This window comes from Carassius auratus, unplaced genomic scaffold, assembly GCF_003368295.1.
Source record: "Carassius auratus strain Wakin unplaced genomic scaffold, ASM336829v1 scaf_tig00032943, whole genome shotgun sequence".
NCBI classification, from domain to species: Eukaryota; Metazoa; Chordata; class Actinopteri; order Cypriniformes; family Cyprinidae; genus Carassius; species Carassius auratus.
In genome coordinates, this window is record NW_020526038.1 from 60,078 (window position 1) to 77,745 (window position 17,668).

Below are 17,668 nucleotides of genomic sequence, written 5' to 3' on the forward strand. Positions count from 1 at the left end.
CATACGTGGTCTGGCATTCACAAAAGTTTGAAAATGTAGCAAAAATTGTTTCCTCCCAAAAACATCATTTAATGCAGCAACACACAGTTCATAGTTCTGTTGTATGTCAGGAGACAGAGAGAGCCAATAAGCTAAAGCATCTCCACTCAATCTTGTAGGTAAAATGGCGGCCAAATCTTGCGTTTGTGCATCCGCACAGGCCTTAACTGCAAGCTCTAAACGGGCTTTCCATAAAGAAAAACTGTCTTTGTCCCTACCGTCTCCATGGAAACACGGTGGTAGATCGACTTTAAAGTGCAGCAATCTTGTAGTGTGATTTGCAGAAGTTGCGTGCTCTCTGCCCTCCGCTGTAGGTGCACTTTCATCACTATCCGTCTCATTAGAGGACGCAGCACGTGCGGGGAGCACGCGAGAATCGGTAGACATTTTCACTGCACAGCTGCTGTTGATCTTGTAATGAAGCGAGTAGTAAAGGCATCCACTTTAATTAATCTAACGACTGGCAACTGTGCACTCACCAGTACCCTTCACGGTGCATTAAAAAAATGCGCCTTCGTAATTGAATGCTTCAGCCGAGAAACTTCCAGAAACTCTTGAACTTGAACACCGCTGCCACCAGTCTGTAACCCTTTATTTTTGTCTGCACCTACTCCAGTCTCTTCAACGTAGATCCATAAATAAAACACGGGTTACAACGGTGATAATTCACGTTTCTTCTTTTAATCAGAAGCATCGGCATAACAGCATGAACAGCCGAACACACAACACTCGCTACACTCGCTTGGGTTTTTTTTCCCAAGCGCGCCCCTGCCTTAAAGGAGCCTGCGCACCAAATATCTTTCTAACAAAACATGTATTAAACTTTGCATAAGACATTTGAAAATACACCAAAATCTTACTAAACAAATTTACCAAAATGTCTTATTCTTCCTTTTTCTTTTTATATATATATATATATATATATATATATATATATATATATATATATATATATATATATATATATATATATATATAACCTATGAATTGACAAAATGAAAAAATAAAATAATGAAATAAACATAAGGTTACATTAACATTAACCAAGCATCAGTGGTACACACACCCACACTTGTCAGATCCTGTGAGCTATGAAGCTTGTCTATGTGGGTTTGTTACACTTCAGGAATAATTACTCACCTACTGTACCGTGCATGCAATAATCCACTGTTTTCATCCGGTAGTTCTTTAATCCGGTATAATATTGACGAACATTTACCTCAGTACCAAGTAAAAGTTGTAAGGACAGATTTTTAAGTAAAAGTACAGAAGTACTTGTTTTTAAAAGTAGGAAAATGGTGAAAACTAATATGATTCACGAGGCGTTTGCCCTGTCGATCATGAGACCGATTACAGCAGTACACAATACACCAATACTGAACCATTTTCCAAGAAAGAACCAAAATTAATGACCAAATGACCAACGTTACCTACTGCCTACTATATGCTTCTATACAGTACATCTACTTCCATACCGCGATTCCCACAAAGTATTGAAACGTGACGTAACAATCCCGACCTCTATACACAATCTATCACCTTACTATCCAAATTACTTGCTTAATTTCATTCACTCTTTGTTGATATAGTGTACTTAACAGCTATACACTATTAGGGATTGGAGAATGAGTGTTAAAAGTGATTTCAGACAAGGCAATAAATGTAATTTCTAGAGTCGAGGAATCAACTCTTTTGGAGTGAGCCCTCCATCACTAGTTATCAACCAATGAAGTAGTTTAAACAACATTATCTAGGGCTGAACCTCTGTTGATTCTCAATTAGAATGTTTGTAGGCATATAAAAGAAAATAAAAATTCTACAGAAACCTTGTCAATTGAATCACAATTGGCTAGTAAATTTTTTAGTTTACTCACCAGACTGACGTGTGTTTGTGTGTGTGAAAATTAGGGGTGCTCCTGATTGGTTGTCTACCGATCACAATTGGACAATATAAAAAAAAAAAAACTGGATGAGTATTTTCTTACTGCTAAATTCTGAAAAAAAAAAAAAAACAGGTGTTAATTATAGGACGTAAAAACTCTGCATGTAATAATCTAGAACACTGTCTAAGACTTGATGGCTGCTCTGTCAATTCTTCTCTCATCAGTTATAGTGATGTGTCTGTTACGGTTTACACTGCCGGAAGGAACACGGAGCTGAGGATAAATGAAATAAGGCTTTTATTATATCCAACACAGGGGGTATCCAACATGGAGCACAGAGGTAGGCACAAGTAAGTGGTTTGACACACACTAAAAGAGTCCAGGGGTGTAACATTACTCCCCCCTCCCGGTAGGTGTGTCCTCGCACCATAGAAACAACAGAGGGAGGCGTGGGTGGGAACTTGGGAGGTTCCGGTGGAGGACAGACTCCCAGGAGGGGGCCAGCAGACAGGGACTACGGAGGAAGGAGCCAGGGAGGAGACGACGGAGGGAGGAGCCAGGGAGAAGACAGGAGGGATCTGGAGCAGGAGGTACCCAGCAGGACCCAGGGCACAGCCATAATTGCCCATGGTGGGGCGGACGGTGGGAGGAGCCATGGAGGAGGAATGGCCGCCGACTCGAAGGGCTCGACCCACGGCAAAGGAGCAAGTGGAGGAGGAGCCCGAGGCGGAGACCCGAAGAGCCAGGGTGACGGGAAGGAGCCGGAGGTCCTAGGCGGAACTGATGGCTCTGGTGACTGACACGGCAATGTGGATCCGGAAGGCCACGGTGGAGACAGAGTGACAGAGTACTGAGGGTGCTGAGCGCGTGGTCCAGGTAGCTGGTGGCATTCGCTAGCAAAAGAAATAGTCTGGTATGGTCCTCAAGAGAACATCCTTCCTGCTCCAGCAGGAGGAGGAGGAATTCGGGGCTATAGAGGGATCCATCAACACACTACGAAAAGAAAAGACTGTGAAAAAACAGAAAACAAAACGGAGGGAAAAACACGCAGTTTTAAACGGCTTTAGGTTGGGTCTTCTGTTACAGTTTACGCTGCCGGAAGGAACACGGAGCCGAGGATAAACGAAATAAGGCTTTTATTATATCCAAGACAGGGGATATCCAACATGGAGCACAGAGGTAGACACACATAAGTGGTTTGTAGCAAGTAGACAAAACTGAACTGAAAGGACAAGGCTTAAGTACATGGGATAATTGGGGAAACACAGGTGGATGGAATGACTAAATTAACAGGGACATGGAACACACGGGGAACAGAATAGACACACCTGGGAACTAATCAAACCAAACATGGGAGACGGAAACTGGGTCACATGGGCAAACACACACTAAAAGAGTCCAGGGGGGTATTCCAAAAAGCAGGTTATGTGACATACCTGGGTATGTTTAAGGGTAAGTTCTTGGATTACCTCAACGTTCGGTTCCAAAAACAGAGGTAACTTTCTGGGTATGTATGTAACCATAGCAACTGACTCTCTGAAGATAACCTGCTCGAGAGCAGGTTATGTTTCAGTGTAACTTCGTTTCAGAAGGTTGGTGAGCATGGCGTGCCCTTTTGACGAGGATCCTGTGGACGTAGAAGCACAAATTATACGAGGTTTTTTTCGTCGGGAGAGGGTTATAAGACCGCGTATTGATGTGTTTGCATACCCTAATGAATATTTAAACGAGCGTTATTGTTTTTCAAAAGATTAATTAGTTTATTTAACACGTCTTTTAAAACCGCATATAGCACTTAGGTTTTTTGCGTCTGGCCATTTTTTGAAAAGTGTGGGCGATTCAGAGCATGTGGGAAAGGCAACTGTGTGTAGAGCCGTTCGTACAGTGTGTCTGGCACTTAAACAGTTGTTACCCACGTTTGTACAGTTCCCTGGCCATAAAACTCTGCTTGTTATTAAAGACGAATTCCACAGAGTGGCAGGTTGGTCCTTTGTAGTAAAATATATGACGCATATTTAATATTTAGTCATATTATTAATATCTATACATGTATTCATTATGCACACACTTCATACTTCCATAACTTTCTGTTTCAGGGTTTCCAAATGTAATTGGGTGCATTGATGGCACTCCCATTCCTATTAAAGCTCCATCAATAAATGAGGGAGACTATGTTAATAGGAAATCTATTCATAGTATAAATGTGCAGGTAACAACTTAATTTTTTCCCCTTCTTAAAATCATCAAAGTCATTACTTTTTCCACTAACTATAGGTAATATGTGAGGCAACCCAAATCATCACCAATGTCGAGGCAAAATGGCCAGGATCTGTGCATGATGCCAGAATTTTCCGCGAGTCATCATTATGCCAGACATTTCAGCAGGGTATGATTTGCTTTATACAATTTTTGTTTTTTCGTTTTTACTATATTTGTGTTGCACACTTCAATCATTACAGGACAGTACAATGGTTACTTGCTGGGGGACAGAGGATACCCTTGTCTGCCCTATTTAAGGACACCCTACCCTGAACCTGAGCCTGGACCACAGACACGGTTTAACCTGGCTCACAGCCGAAACACGGGCCAAGGTGGAGATGACTATAGAATCCTCAAATCTCGGTTTCAGTGTCTGCATGGGCTCCGGGTTAGTGTCCAGAGAGGGCATGCGACATTATTGTGGCTTGTGTTGTGCTTCACAATATTGCCACTATAAGAGGAGAGAGCCACCCTCCTTGCATTGAGGAAGATGGCCCAGAGGAACACCAACAGATTTTAGAGGCCAACAGAGACGGAAGACTTTTGAGAGACAGGATTTGTCAAAATTACTTTTATTAGTTTTTTTTTGCACTGGTCTGCCAGGCAGTTTATTTCTTCATTTCCTGAAAAACAATAAAAGTAAAATTCATTAAAATGTTTTTTTTAATATTGCTTTACACATACATACATACATACATACATACATACATACATAGATAGATAGATAGAGACAGACACAGACACAGACAGACAGACCACTTTTAACATGCAACAGATTAATATTCAGACAAGTTCACACCTTAAGGCGATTCTCAAGTAATTCTATTTCAAGTGCTGCTTTTTTAATGAGGAGCCTTTTCTCTTCCATTTGAAGCTGTATAAGGTCCATCTCCATGTCACTTTTTCTTATTTGTTTTTGAAGATGGACCTTATACAGCTCCTTTGCTGGCAACTAAGGTGGAAAAATGTAATAAATGAGATTGTTTGGTCAGACAATCAAATTCAAATATGGACACATGGACAAATTCTTACCCTGCTTAGATTGTGTGCTGAGGCTGAAGGACCCTCATCTGTGGGCAAATCCCTAGGTATGTACTATGAAAGGACAATGACAGTTTGTTACTCTAATGCAAAAAGGGGCCATACATCATAATGGTATGCATCATACCTCAGTGGATCTACCAGCATTGTCCACTTCTGCAGTGGTGGACAGTAATGGAGTAGCTTTACTTCGTTACTGTACTTAAGTACATTTTTCAAGTATCTGTACTTTACTGGAGTAGTTTTATTTTGAGCAACTTTTACTTTTACTTCACTACATTCCAAAGCATAAAATCATACTTTTTACTTCACTACATTTCATAAAACATATCGTTACTCCCTATATCACGTGCTCCGACACTCAGAAGCGGTGTCTGATTCATCATGAACGAACTGAGTCTTTTCAAAAGAAACTTTTAAATCGGATCGCGTATCACACCAAACGATTCGTTGACGAATTAGAATGATCCGATTGCAGCTGTTCTGGAGTCGACCACTCACTGATTCAAATGAACCGTTTAGTGCGAGTCTACAGAAGTAAGAACCGGGAGATCTTGTGAGCGCGCGTGCGTCTGATGTTGCTAAAAGTAAGTTATGTCGAAATTTTGGATTAATTATTGTAACTGAAAATCATATTTAGGTCAAAACTGTCAGTTGTTTGGGAACTAAATCCGTTGTAAAGAGAGATCTATTTAAGCCCACTCAAATGCTCGAGTGCAGACGATGCAGACACATCAATTTTAGGTAAAAAAAAAAACAACAACAACAAAAAATACTTAAAACAACACAGATTAAATACAATAACTCATGCATGTTCAAATTCACCACTGCTGTAATGTTAACAGTTTTATTAAAATGTCCTATGTGACGTCTGTTTTTATATTGTTTTGATTAACTAGACGAGTAGACAAGACATGAATGTTCATCGTACTGAAAATAAGTAAATATTGTTAGCTGATGCTAACTGTCTAGCTAACAAGCTTGTTGGTGCTAAGTTGATGTAATTTTTATAAATGTCCAAATATTTTTATTCAGCCACATATATATACATATACAGATAGATAGATAGATAGATAGATAGATAGATAGATAGATAGATAGATAGATAGATAGATTACATCTGGTTAGAAAAGAAAGGATGTGATGTTCAGAACATGGTAACTACAGTAATTATCAGTGGGAAGAGATGCACCCCGTTTAGCCAGGGGTGTTTTTAAACCACAGGCAAGATTTGAGAAGGAAAAAATCATTATGAAATTTTTTTTATTATTTTTTTCTTTAAAATGTTCTTCCTAACTTCAGGCCTTATTATCATGTCATATTTACAGTACAGACCAAAAGTTTGGACACACCTTCTCATTCAAAGAGTTTTCATTATTTTCATGACTATGAAAATTGTAGATTCACACTGAAGGCATCAAAACTATGAATTAACACATGTGGAATTATATATGGAATTATATACATAACAAAAAAGTGTGAAACAACTGAAAATATGTCATATTCTAGGTTCTTCAAAGTAGCCACCTTTTGCTTTGATTTCTGCTTTGCACACTCTTGGCCTTCTCTTGATGAACTTCAAGAGGTAGTCACCTGAAATGGTCTTCCAACAGTCTTGAAGGAGTTCCCCGAGAGATGCTTAGCACTTGTTGACCCTTTTGCCTTCTGTCTGCGGTCCAGCTCACCCCTAAACCATCTCGATTGGGTTCAGGTCCGGTGTCTGTGGAGGCCAGGTCATCTGGAGCAGCACCCCATCACTCTCCTTCTTGCTCAAATAGCCCTCGATGCCTTCAGTGTGACTCTACAATCTTCATAGTCAGGAAAATAAAGAAAACTCTTTGTATGAGTTTCCCAAACTTTTGGTCTGTACTGTAACTTTGATGTTCTTTAAAACAACTAACTTTAAAATACTTTGTTCTTACTGGTAAAGATCAGATGGTCATCTCTGTTTTCTCTCAGGTACATCACAGTGTAAGCTTCACAGTGAGCATTACTCTCATCAGCGTAGTCCATATCAACAACAAAAATATATCTTGACTCAATATAGTGGTTATTTTGGAAAAAATCCCAGGTATTTTGAGCAGTAGGATTATAAAAAAAATGTGCTAATATAAAATTAAATTAAGTAGTCTATATAAAATTGCAAACATCTATCTTGCAGTACTTTTTTACTTAAGTACATAAAAAATTGAGTACTTTTGTACTTTCACTTAAGTAAAATTGAAAAAGGAGTACTTTTACTTTTACTGGAGTAATATTTTACCATATGTATCTGTACTTTTACTCAAGTACTTGATTTGTGTACTTCGTCCACCACTGCACTTCTGTCACAGCAGATGTGGTCTCTTCATCGTCATCATCATCATCTTCATCCTACAAGACAAATATTCAAGTATACATTATTTGGCAAAAAAAAAAAAAAAAAACTAAAAGTACCTGACAACAAATCACTTACAACTGTGACAGACTGTGTTCTAACTGGAGAGTCCAATAATACAATCCGTCCATCAGTATGAGAACACACAACCCGTTAAATTCTCAATATTATCAAAGAAAAAATACATAGTATGCAGTTAAATAAAATAAGCCTCCATAAAAAATTAATCTTGTTCAAAAAGCCTTTAAGTGACAGAGATAGTAATTTATCAGGACAAAAAAAATTAAAACAAATCATAGAGGTAAACTTACATGTCACCCTTTTTTCACCATCACTTGTGGTACTTAGTATGTGTGATGAAGTGCTCCCTGGAATGCCAGCAACCTCTGGTCGCCCTTTATTAAGGGACAGAGCCAGCTCCTCAGATGGGGTGAGGGGAGGTGGTGGTGGCCCCCCGCCAGTTAGACGGGCTTCAGTCTTCTTTCTGTTAGCTGCATGACAGAATGAATATACTAAATCCTGTTATAATAATAGTTCAGTAATTGTGTAATCAAATATTACCTTTTTGCAGAATGTTTTTGTGTTTCATTTTGACTTGGCTTAAAGTTCTTGTGGCTCCAGAAGGATTACACCTTTTTAAATAAGAAATGTACATTATTATTTCAAGCTAAAGAAATAAATGGCAGGAAAAGTAAATGCTTTCATAGTGATTTAACATATTCAAAAGAATGTATAAGTCATACTTCATTATTTTGCATTTCAATAAAACGGGAGCCAATACCAAATTTGTAATTTAATACACTCACGCTTACTCTGTCCGTTATTTTTTGCCAAGCCAACTCTTTTGCTTTAGCCGATGCAGCTGTATTGCTTCTTTTTAATATTATTGGCTTAAACTCCTCATAAGCATGCATTAAAACTTCCAACTCCGCCTCTGTGAAATACGCGGCTCTCTTTTTTTCGCTTTGAGTTTCCATGGTGACTCGTGAAATCGGCGATCCATTGAAAATGTCTTTATACATGCACCGTGCACGCGCATTAACTCTGGGTAACCAGTCAGAGGTTGATTAAACTAACTCTTCTCAGGTGTTTTGGAACCGACATACTCATGGTATGCCTGTTTGGGGTAAATCAACCCAGAGGTTATAGTTTATCAAATGGTAAGTTAACCAAGCTTTCTGGAATACCCCCCAGGGGTGTAACAGCGCGGCGCTATAAGCAGCACATGCACAGCTCGGTGAACCGGGTATCTGTGAAATGTTTCCACTGTGATCCAGTGGGGTGGCTGTGACCATTTCTTTTACTTTCTATGAATGTTTCATAGTGTCAAAGCATTACTCAACGTGAGTATGAGATGTAACGGAGCATGTGATTTGTTGAATGTAGTGAAGGAATACCCCCACCAGCATTTTAGCATGTCAAGCTCTAAAAATGCAAAGCGCAGTTATAGGTACTGTTTCACGTAGCCTTGTTTTCATATTAAGCAAACAGAACATAACTAGAGGTTTAATCTCTGATTTATGTATGTGAATATATAATATATGAACTGTCTGACCAAACATTTAAAATGCTAATTATGCAAGAAAACATTGTGCTTTGTTCATCTGAACAACTTAATTAGACTTTATATACTGAATGCGATTATGCACACATTTTAATAAAGCCAGATCAGTTTTTGTCACAAGTGAATATGTTCGTTGACTTAACAATACACTCTTTTTCACCACCTGCTGCCATATTTTATGTAATATGAAGAAATGGTCACTGAACGAATCAGTGAACGAATCTGAATGAATCATTTTGGTGAACAAACTGAAAATGAACGAATCTCTTGAATCATAATTTCCACCACTAATCAGTTAGGAACCTAGGTTTGCTATTTGACAGAAATCTTTCCTTAGAAAGCCACATTTCTAGCATTTGTAAAACAGAATTATTCCATCTCAATATATCTAAATTAAGGCCTATGCTCTCAATGTCAAATGCAGAAATGTTAATTAATGAATTTATTACCTCAAAGTTAGATTACTGTAATGCTTTTTTGGGGGGTTGTTCTGCATGCTTAGTAAACAAACTACATCTAGTCCAAAATGCAGCAGCAAGAGTTACTAGAACCAGGAAGTATGACTATATTAGCCTGGTTCTGTTGTAACAAATTAAACCTGTCTTCCTTTAAGTCCAATTGTTACCAAATAATTATTTTTTGGGTTAATCTTGATATAAACAGTTTAATCACAATCAATTCAATAAAGGATGTGCAAACCATAATACTTCTGATGATCAAATCCTGTATTACTCCGCATATATTCTCCCATAAACATTGTTAAACCTTATAGCCCAATAAGCACTACAATGAGAGCTACATGATTGATTTGAATCCAAAAAGGCATATAAGTCCAAGAGTCTTATTAAGGTGCAGATATCCAAATACCATCAATCAGAGTCCACAACAAAGCAATAGTCAAAAAATGATATTATAATCCCCACGAATAGGAACGAGTAAAAGAGGACAAAAAACTGGTTCAGTCTCACCCACGTTCTCTTCTTAAGGATCTCTAGACCCCACCTGCAAGGTTCCAGGAAAAGGGAAAAATGATCCACAAACAATCCCATTCCGAGGAAACATCCTTGTTCATTGATTTGATTTAGGCCTCAATTCCTCAATCCAAGTATTCCTCCAAACACTGTCCCGATATCTCTTAGAGCCATTGGCAGTGGCCCTCGTCAGAGCAAGCTGCTTTCCAGTCTGTTTATTTGCCAGCCTCTCCAAGCACCCTCATTTACTCCTTGTGCTATCACCCCTTAAAAAAAACCAAAATGGCCAAACCTTTTCTTCCTTCAACCGGGCCTTTTAGAATAAAAGTCCCTCATATTCCAACTCAATATATCACCTTTTCCCATCCACAAAACAAATAATATAGGCAAATGTAAATTATCTTAACAAAACATAACAATTATCACTGCATTATTAGAAATGTTTGAATTGATTTAAACATCTGAAATTGACCTTATTCCTTTATTTTGTGGTGGTGTCACACTGTCAACACTGCACTGGCTCCCTGTCAAACATTGTATAGATTTTAAAATATTGCCTATTACTTCTAAAGCCCTGAATGGTTTAGCACCTCAGTATTTGAATGAGCTCTTGTTACATTTTAATCCTCCACGTCTGTTGCATTCTCAAAACTCAATTTTATATTACCTAGAATATCAAAATCAACTGCGGGTGGCAGATCCCTTTCCTATTTGGCACCTAAACTGGAATAACCTACCTAACATTGTCCGGGAGGCAGACACACTCTTACAGTTTAAATCTAGATTAAAGACCCATCTCTTTAACCTGGCTTACACATAACATACTGATATGCTTTTAACCCTCTGGAGTCTAAGGGTATTTTGGGGGCCTGGAAAAGTTTTGTCATGCCCTGATATTTGTGCTTTTTTCAGTTTCTTATAAATATCTAAATGGGTAAAGTCTAATATCACTGTAATCAGCACAAACTGGGCTATAATAATATGTGAAATGCATGCATGTACATGATTGAATTTTTGAGAAAAAAAATGTTATGCATGGTTAGCGAAAAACTAAAAATGTTAAATCACTTGAATAAGGCCATAAAACACATACATAACATTGGTTCCCGGGGCTATTGAGAACTGGAGCTTGTAGCCTAGAGTTTTTCTTTCTAAATTATGTGAAAATCATCTTGTTTACTCACTCACAGAAAACAATATATTGATTAAAATTTTCTAAGACACTTTTTGTTGGTAAAAGTCATATGCGAGTAGGCGTCAACTATCATGAATATCATTGTGATTTACACCTGAGAAGACAAAGGCCTGCATAATGAGCTGCATAATGAGCCTCTCATTCAGCTGTGCCACTGTGAGGGAGGAGTTACAAGAAAGAATGTGAGAATAAAATAAAAGTATATAATTTTATGTTTGTAGTTTATTAAGAATATATTTAATTATCCCACAACATAATTTAATATCCACTTGGGGGAGCAGTTAAACAGTTTATTAGAAACAATCAAATCTGACTTTCAATTTTTTTTTTGGCATCATTACTCCAGTTACACAATCCTTCAGAAATCCTTCTAACAATCTTATTTTCTACCAAAAAAAACCCATTTATTATTATCATCATTATTATTTTTTATCATTATTAATGTTGAAAAGAGTTGAGAATATTTTTCAGGGTTTTTTTAGGGGGAATAAATTGAAAGAACTGCATTGTTTTTACATTTGTTAGAGTTATCTCTATTTGTTACATTTATATTATTTACATCAAGCTTTTGAATGGTATATTATTGTATATTGTTATTGAAACTTCATAATGTTTCACTTGATTATACATTTAGTCAGGAATTATAGTTTGGAAAAAGTATTTGGAAAAAGTCTAACTAGTAAAATTTTTACCCGTTATGTGAAAACTAGTACAAGTATATAAATAAATAAAAAGAGACTTACTCATGTTTATGATCTCTGCTGAATAAAGTGCTTCATTCTTTTTTTCTGAGGAAATCCATTTCTCAAATCCTCAACCACATCACATCTTTTTGGGGTGAATTATGTCTTAGTCCTCTCATCGCGAAGCAAACGGTAAAATAAAATAAAAACTTAAAGAAACAGTCTGGCTGCTTTTTCTTCTGTGTGGGTGTATTCAAGCCGCGCGCTTCAGTTTGAATCTGAATAGTGCGTTCAGCGCGGGGGCATGGTCACATTAGATATAATGAAGGGAGACATGAAAAACAGACATCACGTTGTTTTCATATGGATTACTTTATCTCAGAATATTTGTTTAGTTTAAAAGTAGACATGTCAGGCTTTCTATAGATATCTCTCTCATGTCTCTTCGTTGAGTATTCACTGAGTTACAGTTCATTTTAATGACGTGTTTGTACATGACGATCAGCGGAGACAAAGGCTGCAGACAGCGCACCTCGTTTGTTATCTTTATTTTATAAGTGCACAAAGGTTTTTTGTTATTATGTCTGTATCCAAAAAAAACTAGACCCTTTACAGATTCGATTGATTTATTGCTCTTATCTGTACGATTAAAACTGAGAGTGTAATTTAAGTTCTTTTCGGGGTTATCAGGAGAAAATGACTCAAAACGCATATATGCGTTAATCAACTCGAAAGGGTTAATATCCAAATCCGTTAAAGGATTTTTAGGCTGCATTAATTAGGTAAACCGGAACTGGGAACACTTCCCATAACACCCAGTGTACTTGCTACGTCATTAGAAGAATGGCATCTACGCTAATATTTGTCTGATTCTCTCTTATTCCGAGGTCACCGTAGCCACCAGATCCAGTCTGTATCCAGATCAGAGGGTCACTGCAGTCGCCCGGATCCAGTACGTATCCAGACCAGATGGTGGATCGGCACCTAGAAAGGACCTCTACAGCCCTGAAAGACAGCAGAGACCAGGACAACTAGAGCCCCAAATACAGATCCCCTGTAAAAACCTTCTCCCTGACGACCACCAGGACAAGACCACAGGAAACAGATGATTCTTCTGCACAATCTGACTTTGCTGCAGCCTGGAATTGAACTACTGGTTTCGTCTCGTCAGAGGAGAACTGGCCCCCCAACTGAGCCTGGTTTCTCCCAAGGTTTTTTTCTCCATTCTGTCACCGATGGAGTTTTGGTTCCTTGCCGCTGTTGCCTCTGGCTTGCTTAGGTGGGGTCACTTCATTTACAGCGATATCGTTGACTTGATTGCAAATGAATGCACAGACACTATTTAACTGAACAGAGATGGCATCACTGAATTCAATGATGAACTGCCTTTAACTATCATTTGACAAACTGTTTTCCTAAAGAATGTTGTTCAGTTGCTTTGACGCAATGTATTTTGTTTAAAGCGCTATATAAATAAAGGTGACTTGACTTGACTCTCACTCTTTCACTCTATAAATGCAAATGGCTTCAAATCACATCGCATCTGCTCTATAAGTGAGCTGCACGCTGTACGTATAGTCCACACAGGAATTGTCACTTGCACTATCAAGGCAGTGATTCATCGTCACGAAATTTTATAAATTGCATTTTTTTATTTTTCAATTCTAACCAGTGTTTAAACCATTCAGCAATTACGTGTTTTACTGAAGACCGTGTGCTCATGCACACTCACAGCGCACACACGCATAATAATGCCAGGTTCACATTACTTAGGTTTTAGTTGATAAGTGGTGCATATTATTTTTGCGCTCATGTTAACAGATAAAGGGGTAGTCACATTAGACTTTGAATGTGCAAAATTATTTTGGACGCCGCTCCAAACATGGGCGGGAGCAATAAATAATGGTTTCCCCTCCATTATCACAACATGGATTAGTATGTGCTTGTCTTATTATATTGTACTCTGTCTCTCTCTCTATATATAAATATATACACACTAAGCAATAAAAATTATAAAATGTATCCTCATTCGCATGTGTATGAATGGGAGTCAATGGAACAGAAAGTGCAGTGTGACTGCCTTTTCAAGCATTCACACTGCAAAAACAATTGCAGTCTGGTGGTGAGTTTAGGAGCGTTGTGTCTACAGCAGTGCAGAGATCGTTTCAGCACCAAGTCTATTTTGTGTTGCGCTTCACGTGATGAACTAAAGTAACAGCGCATTGTTTGCAGTAAATATGAACATGCACTGACACAAAAATGTTTTAATTACACCATAGATACATATAATTAAAGTCTAATGTGTTTCACACATATACATCTAAAAGTAAATGCAAAAGTACAAATCATTGAATAATTGATGAACATTTTAACTGGACTGGTGGTGGTGCTTTTTTGGTCATTCAGTGTTTCTGTAAATATATATATACATTTGGGCGAAAAAATACTTATCAGAAAACCCGGCAGTTCTTAAAAGCTGAAGAATTCCAAAAGAACCAGTGTTGCCAAGTCCGCTTATTATAAGCGACTTTGGGCTTGTTTTTCTGTATGTAAAGTCACTTACAAATATTGGTAGTTGCGGGTCACATTTTTTTGGGCTTGTTTCTAAAGTGTAGTTGCTTATTTGGGCTTGATCCCAGCTCCGTAATAAGTTCTCAAGCAGATATTTTCTATGTTATTTAAACATAGGAGTTTGTCTAGCCTGTTCTCTCTGTCCCTCCCCTTTCCCCACACACACAGCAGACAGCAGTTTTGTTTCCCACCCACATCCTGCTTCTAATTGGCTCTGACCCAGATGGCAACGAGTACTAGCCTATCAGAGGCAGAGCAGGGCAATCTGTTTTTTTTTTTCTGGTTAGGAAACGTCGTCATTGAGTGATGTAAACTTTAAATGAATGCACGTGAGTTGCGACCGATTGGACTGTCATTTTATAGAGGAACAAATGCATGAGACAAAGTGGGTGAAATACGGTAAAAAAATATAACAAAGAATGGGAGAAAGAGAAAAGAGTAAAAGAATGGATTAAACGCGTCGTGGGGGACGACTCAAAAGTACTGTGCAGAGTATGTAATTGTGAAATACGTGTGCAGAATGCGGACCTCGTACAACATGGTAACACAGAGAAACATAAAAAAAATGCAGCACTGTTCTCCTTAATGAGGCTTACGGACATTGGGTTCGCGGTCTACAAACAGAACGAGTCAAAACAGAGAACTGAGCTGAAGGTAGCCACCTATGTAGCTTGTCACACATCCATTAAATCAGTCGATCACCTTGGGGAGTTAATGTGCTCAACTTGGGATAAAGACACCAAAATGCACGGCATTAATTAACCATGCCATTGCTCCGTGTATGTTCACAGAACTTCAGAGGGATATTGGAGGTGCTTGAGTACTCACTTGTAATTGATGAAAGTGAAGTGAAGTGAAGTGAAGTGAAGTGACGTGACATTCAGCCAAGTATGGTGACCCATACTCAGAATTTGTGCTCTGCATTTAACCCATCCGAAATGCACACACACAGAGCAGTGAACACACACACACACACACTGTGAGCACACACCCGGAGCAGTGGGCAGCCATTTATGCTGCGGCGCCCGGGGAGCAGTTAGGGGTTCGATGCCTTGCTCAAGGGCACCTAAGTCGTGGTATTGAAGGTGGAGAGAGAGCTGTTCATGCACTACCCCCACCCACAATTCCGTCCGGCACGAGACTAGAACTCACAACCCTTCGATTGGGAGTCCAACCCTCTAACCATTAGGCCACGACTTCCCCAAAAAAAGCACAGACATTTCATCTGTCAAGCAACTGTGTGTGGTAATCCGCTACTTTAGTATGACACTGAACCAAGTTGTGTCCACCTTTTTGGGTTTAATAAACTTGAAGGGGGAAACAGCAGAGGCTATTACCTCCACTCTGACCCGTTTTCTACAGAGTATTGGACTGGACATCAAAAGGTGCATTGGATTAGGTACAGATGGCTGCAGTGTCATGGTAGGGAAGAGGAATTCAGTGTACACTCACCTTATACAGAAAAACCCAAATCTCCAGCTGCTCAAGTGCGTGTGCCATTCCATACTCCTGTGTGTAAGCAAGGCAGTGGAGACCCTCCCACGCAACCTTGAATACTTGGTCTCTCATTCTCACAACTGGTTTTCCGACAGTGCTCTTCGCCGCCGTGAGTATCCAAAGATCTACAGTCTCATCAATCCTGGTGAAATCCCTTGTGTCAGGTACATGGTGGCTTTCCATCCATGATTGCTGTTCACGCATACTCAATCAGTGGGATGAATTGAAGCTTCACTTTCAGCAAACCAAAGACCAACAGAGATGTTATGATGCTGAAATCCTGCACCAGATGTACAGTGATCCTGTTAACAAACTGTACCTGCTGTTTTTAATGCCTTCTCTACAAGAATTCAACAGGATCAACAAGCTGTTCCAGCAGGACAGGGGCAATCCATTCAAAATGTTGGAGTGTCTGCTTCTTTTCTTTCGCCTCATCTCCAGAGTGGTAAGACCTGGAATGATCCACACATCAGATGAACAACTACTTGCAATTGGCATAACAGACCCCAGTATTTTGTTACCTTTGGGTGCAGTCAATTATGGGGTCACCTTCATGATGCATTGAATGAAACAAGAATTGAGAGCACGGCTGAGAGAAATATGAAGAGCAGGTGCCATGACTTCTTGTTGGAAGCGGGCAGACAAGTGCCACAGAGACTCCCAGCTAACATGCAGATATGGAAATCTATGACTGTGTTCAATCCTGTCACAAACTAAACCACAGCTCAGCTCAGTCTCAATGCTGAAGCTCTAGTCTGGTGATTTTGCAGCTCTTGAAACACAGTATCAGGCTGTTGCATATCTCCCATGGATAAACAAGGAGGACAGCCAGGCAGGGGCCTTTTGGGTTGAAGTGCCTAATTACAAAGACAGCAGTGGAGACCACACTTCCAAAACACTTGCCCTCTTTTCTCTGTTGTTGCTTCGATGCCTTTGAGCAATGCTGATGTAGAACGAATGTTCTCACAGATGAGCCTGGTCAAGTCCAAACTGAGGAACAGAATGGGACAAGAAACTCTCCGCAGCATACTCCACATAAAATACGGACTGAGAAGACCAGGCTTATGCTGGAAGGACTTTGCCCCAAGCCAAGAGATGTTCCAGCGTTTCAATAGTCGCATGTACTCTGTGAGTGGAGCATCAGAGAGCAGGGAGAGGGATGCAGATGAAGACAGTGAAGATGAAGTTTAATTAAGGTACTGTTACTACACAGAGCCTTTGTTAACTGAGAAGATGCGCAAATAAACACTGAAAATGAACGTGGATTTGTGCAGTTTCTCAGTTAACAACGGCTCTGTGTAGTAATAGCTGCGCTATGTGAAATCATGCACCTGAGGGAATTAACCGCTGATTAGAGAACCGGGTTTACTGACGAGATGCGCATAACGATCGGCCGATCGGAACACCCCTAATTGCTACCCCCAACATATGTGATGCATTCAAGGATGTTACATGATGTAATTTAATGAATACAATCATTAATTTGTCCTTTTAGAATCTTACCAAAAATGTTTCAATGGTATCATTGTTTTCACACACGCATCAAAAACTGATTTCAACATTGATAAGTTATTGAGCATCATATTAG

At 39.1% G+C, this 17,668-nt stretch overlaps 1 long non-coding RNA gene across 1 annotated transcript; it reads right to left on the reverse strand.

The window, feature by feature from the left end:
* Positions 1-7,560: 7,560 nt before the first annotated feature.
* LOC113081048 (uncharacterized) lies at positions 7,561-10,378 on the reverse strand. The gene is made up of 4 exons (XR_003282079.1): positions 10,132-10,378; positions 8,161-8,231; positions 7,911-8,090; positions 7,561-7,595 (listed from the first exon to the last, which is right to left on the reverse strand). It is a non-coding gene; the product is annotated as an uncharacterized LOC113081048 (long non-coding RNA).
* Between the last annotated feature and the right edge of the window lie 7,290 nt (positions 10,379-17,668).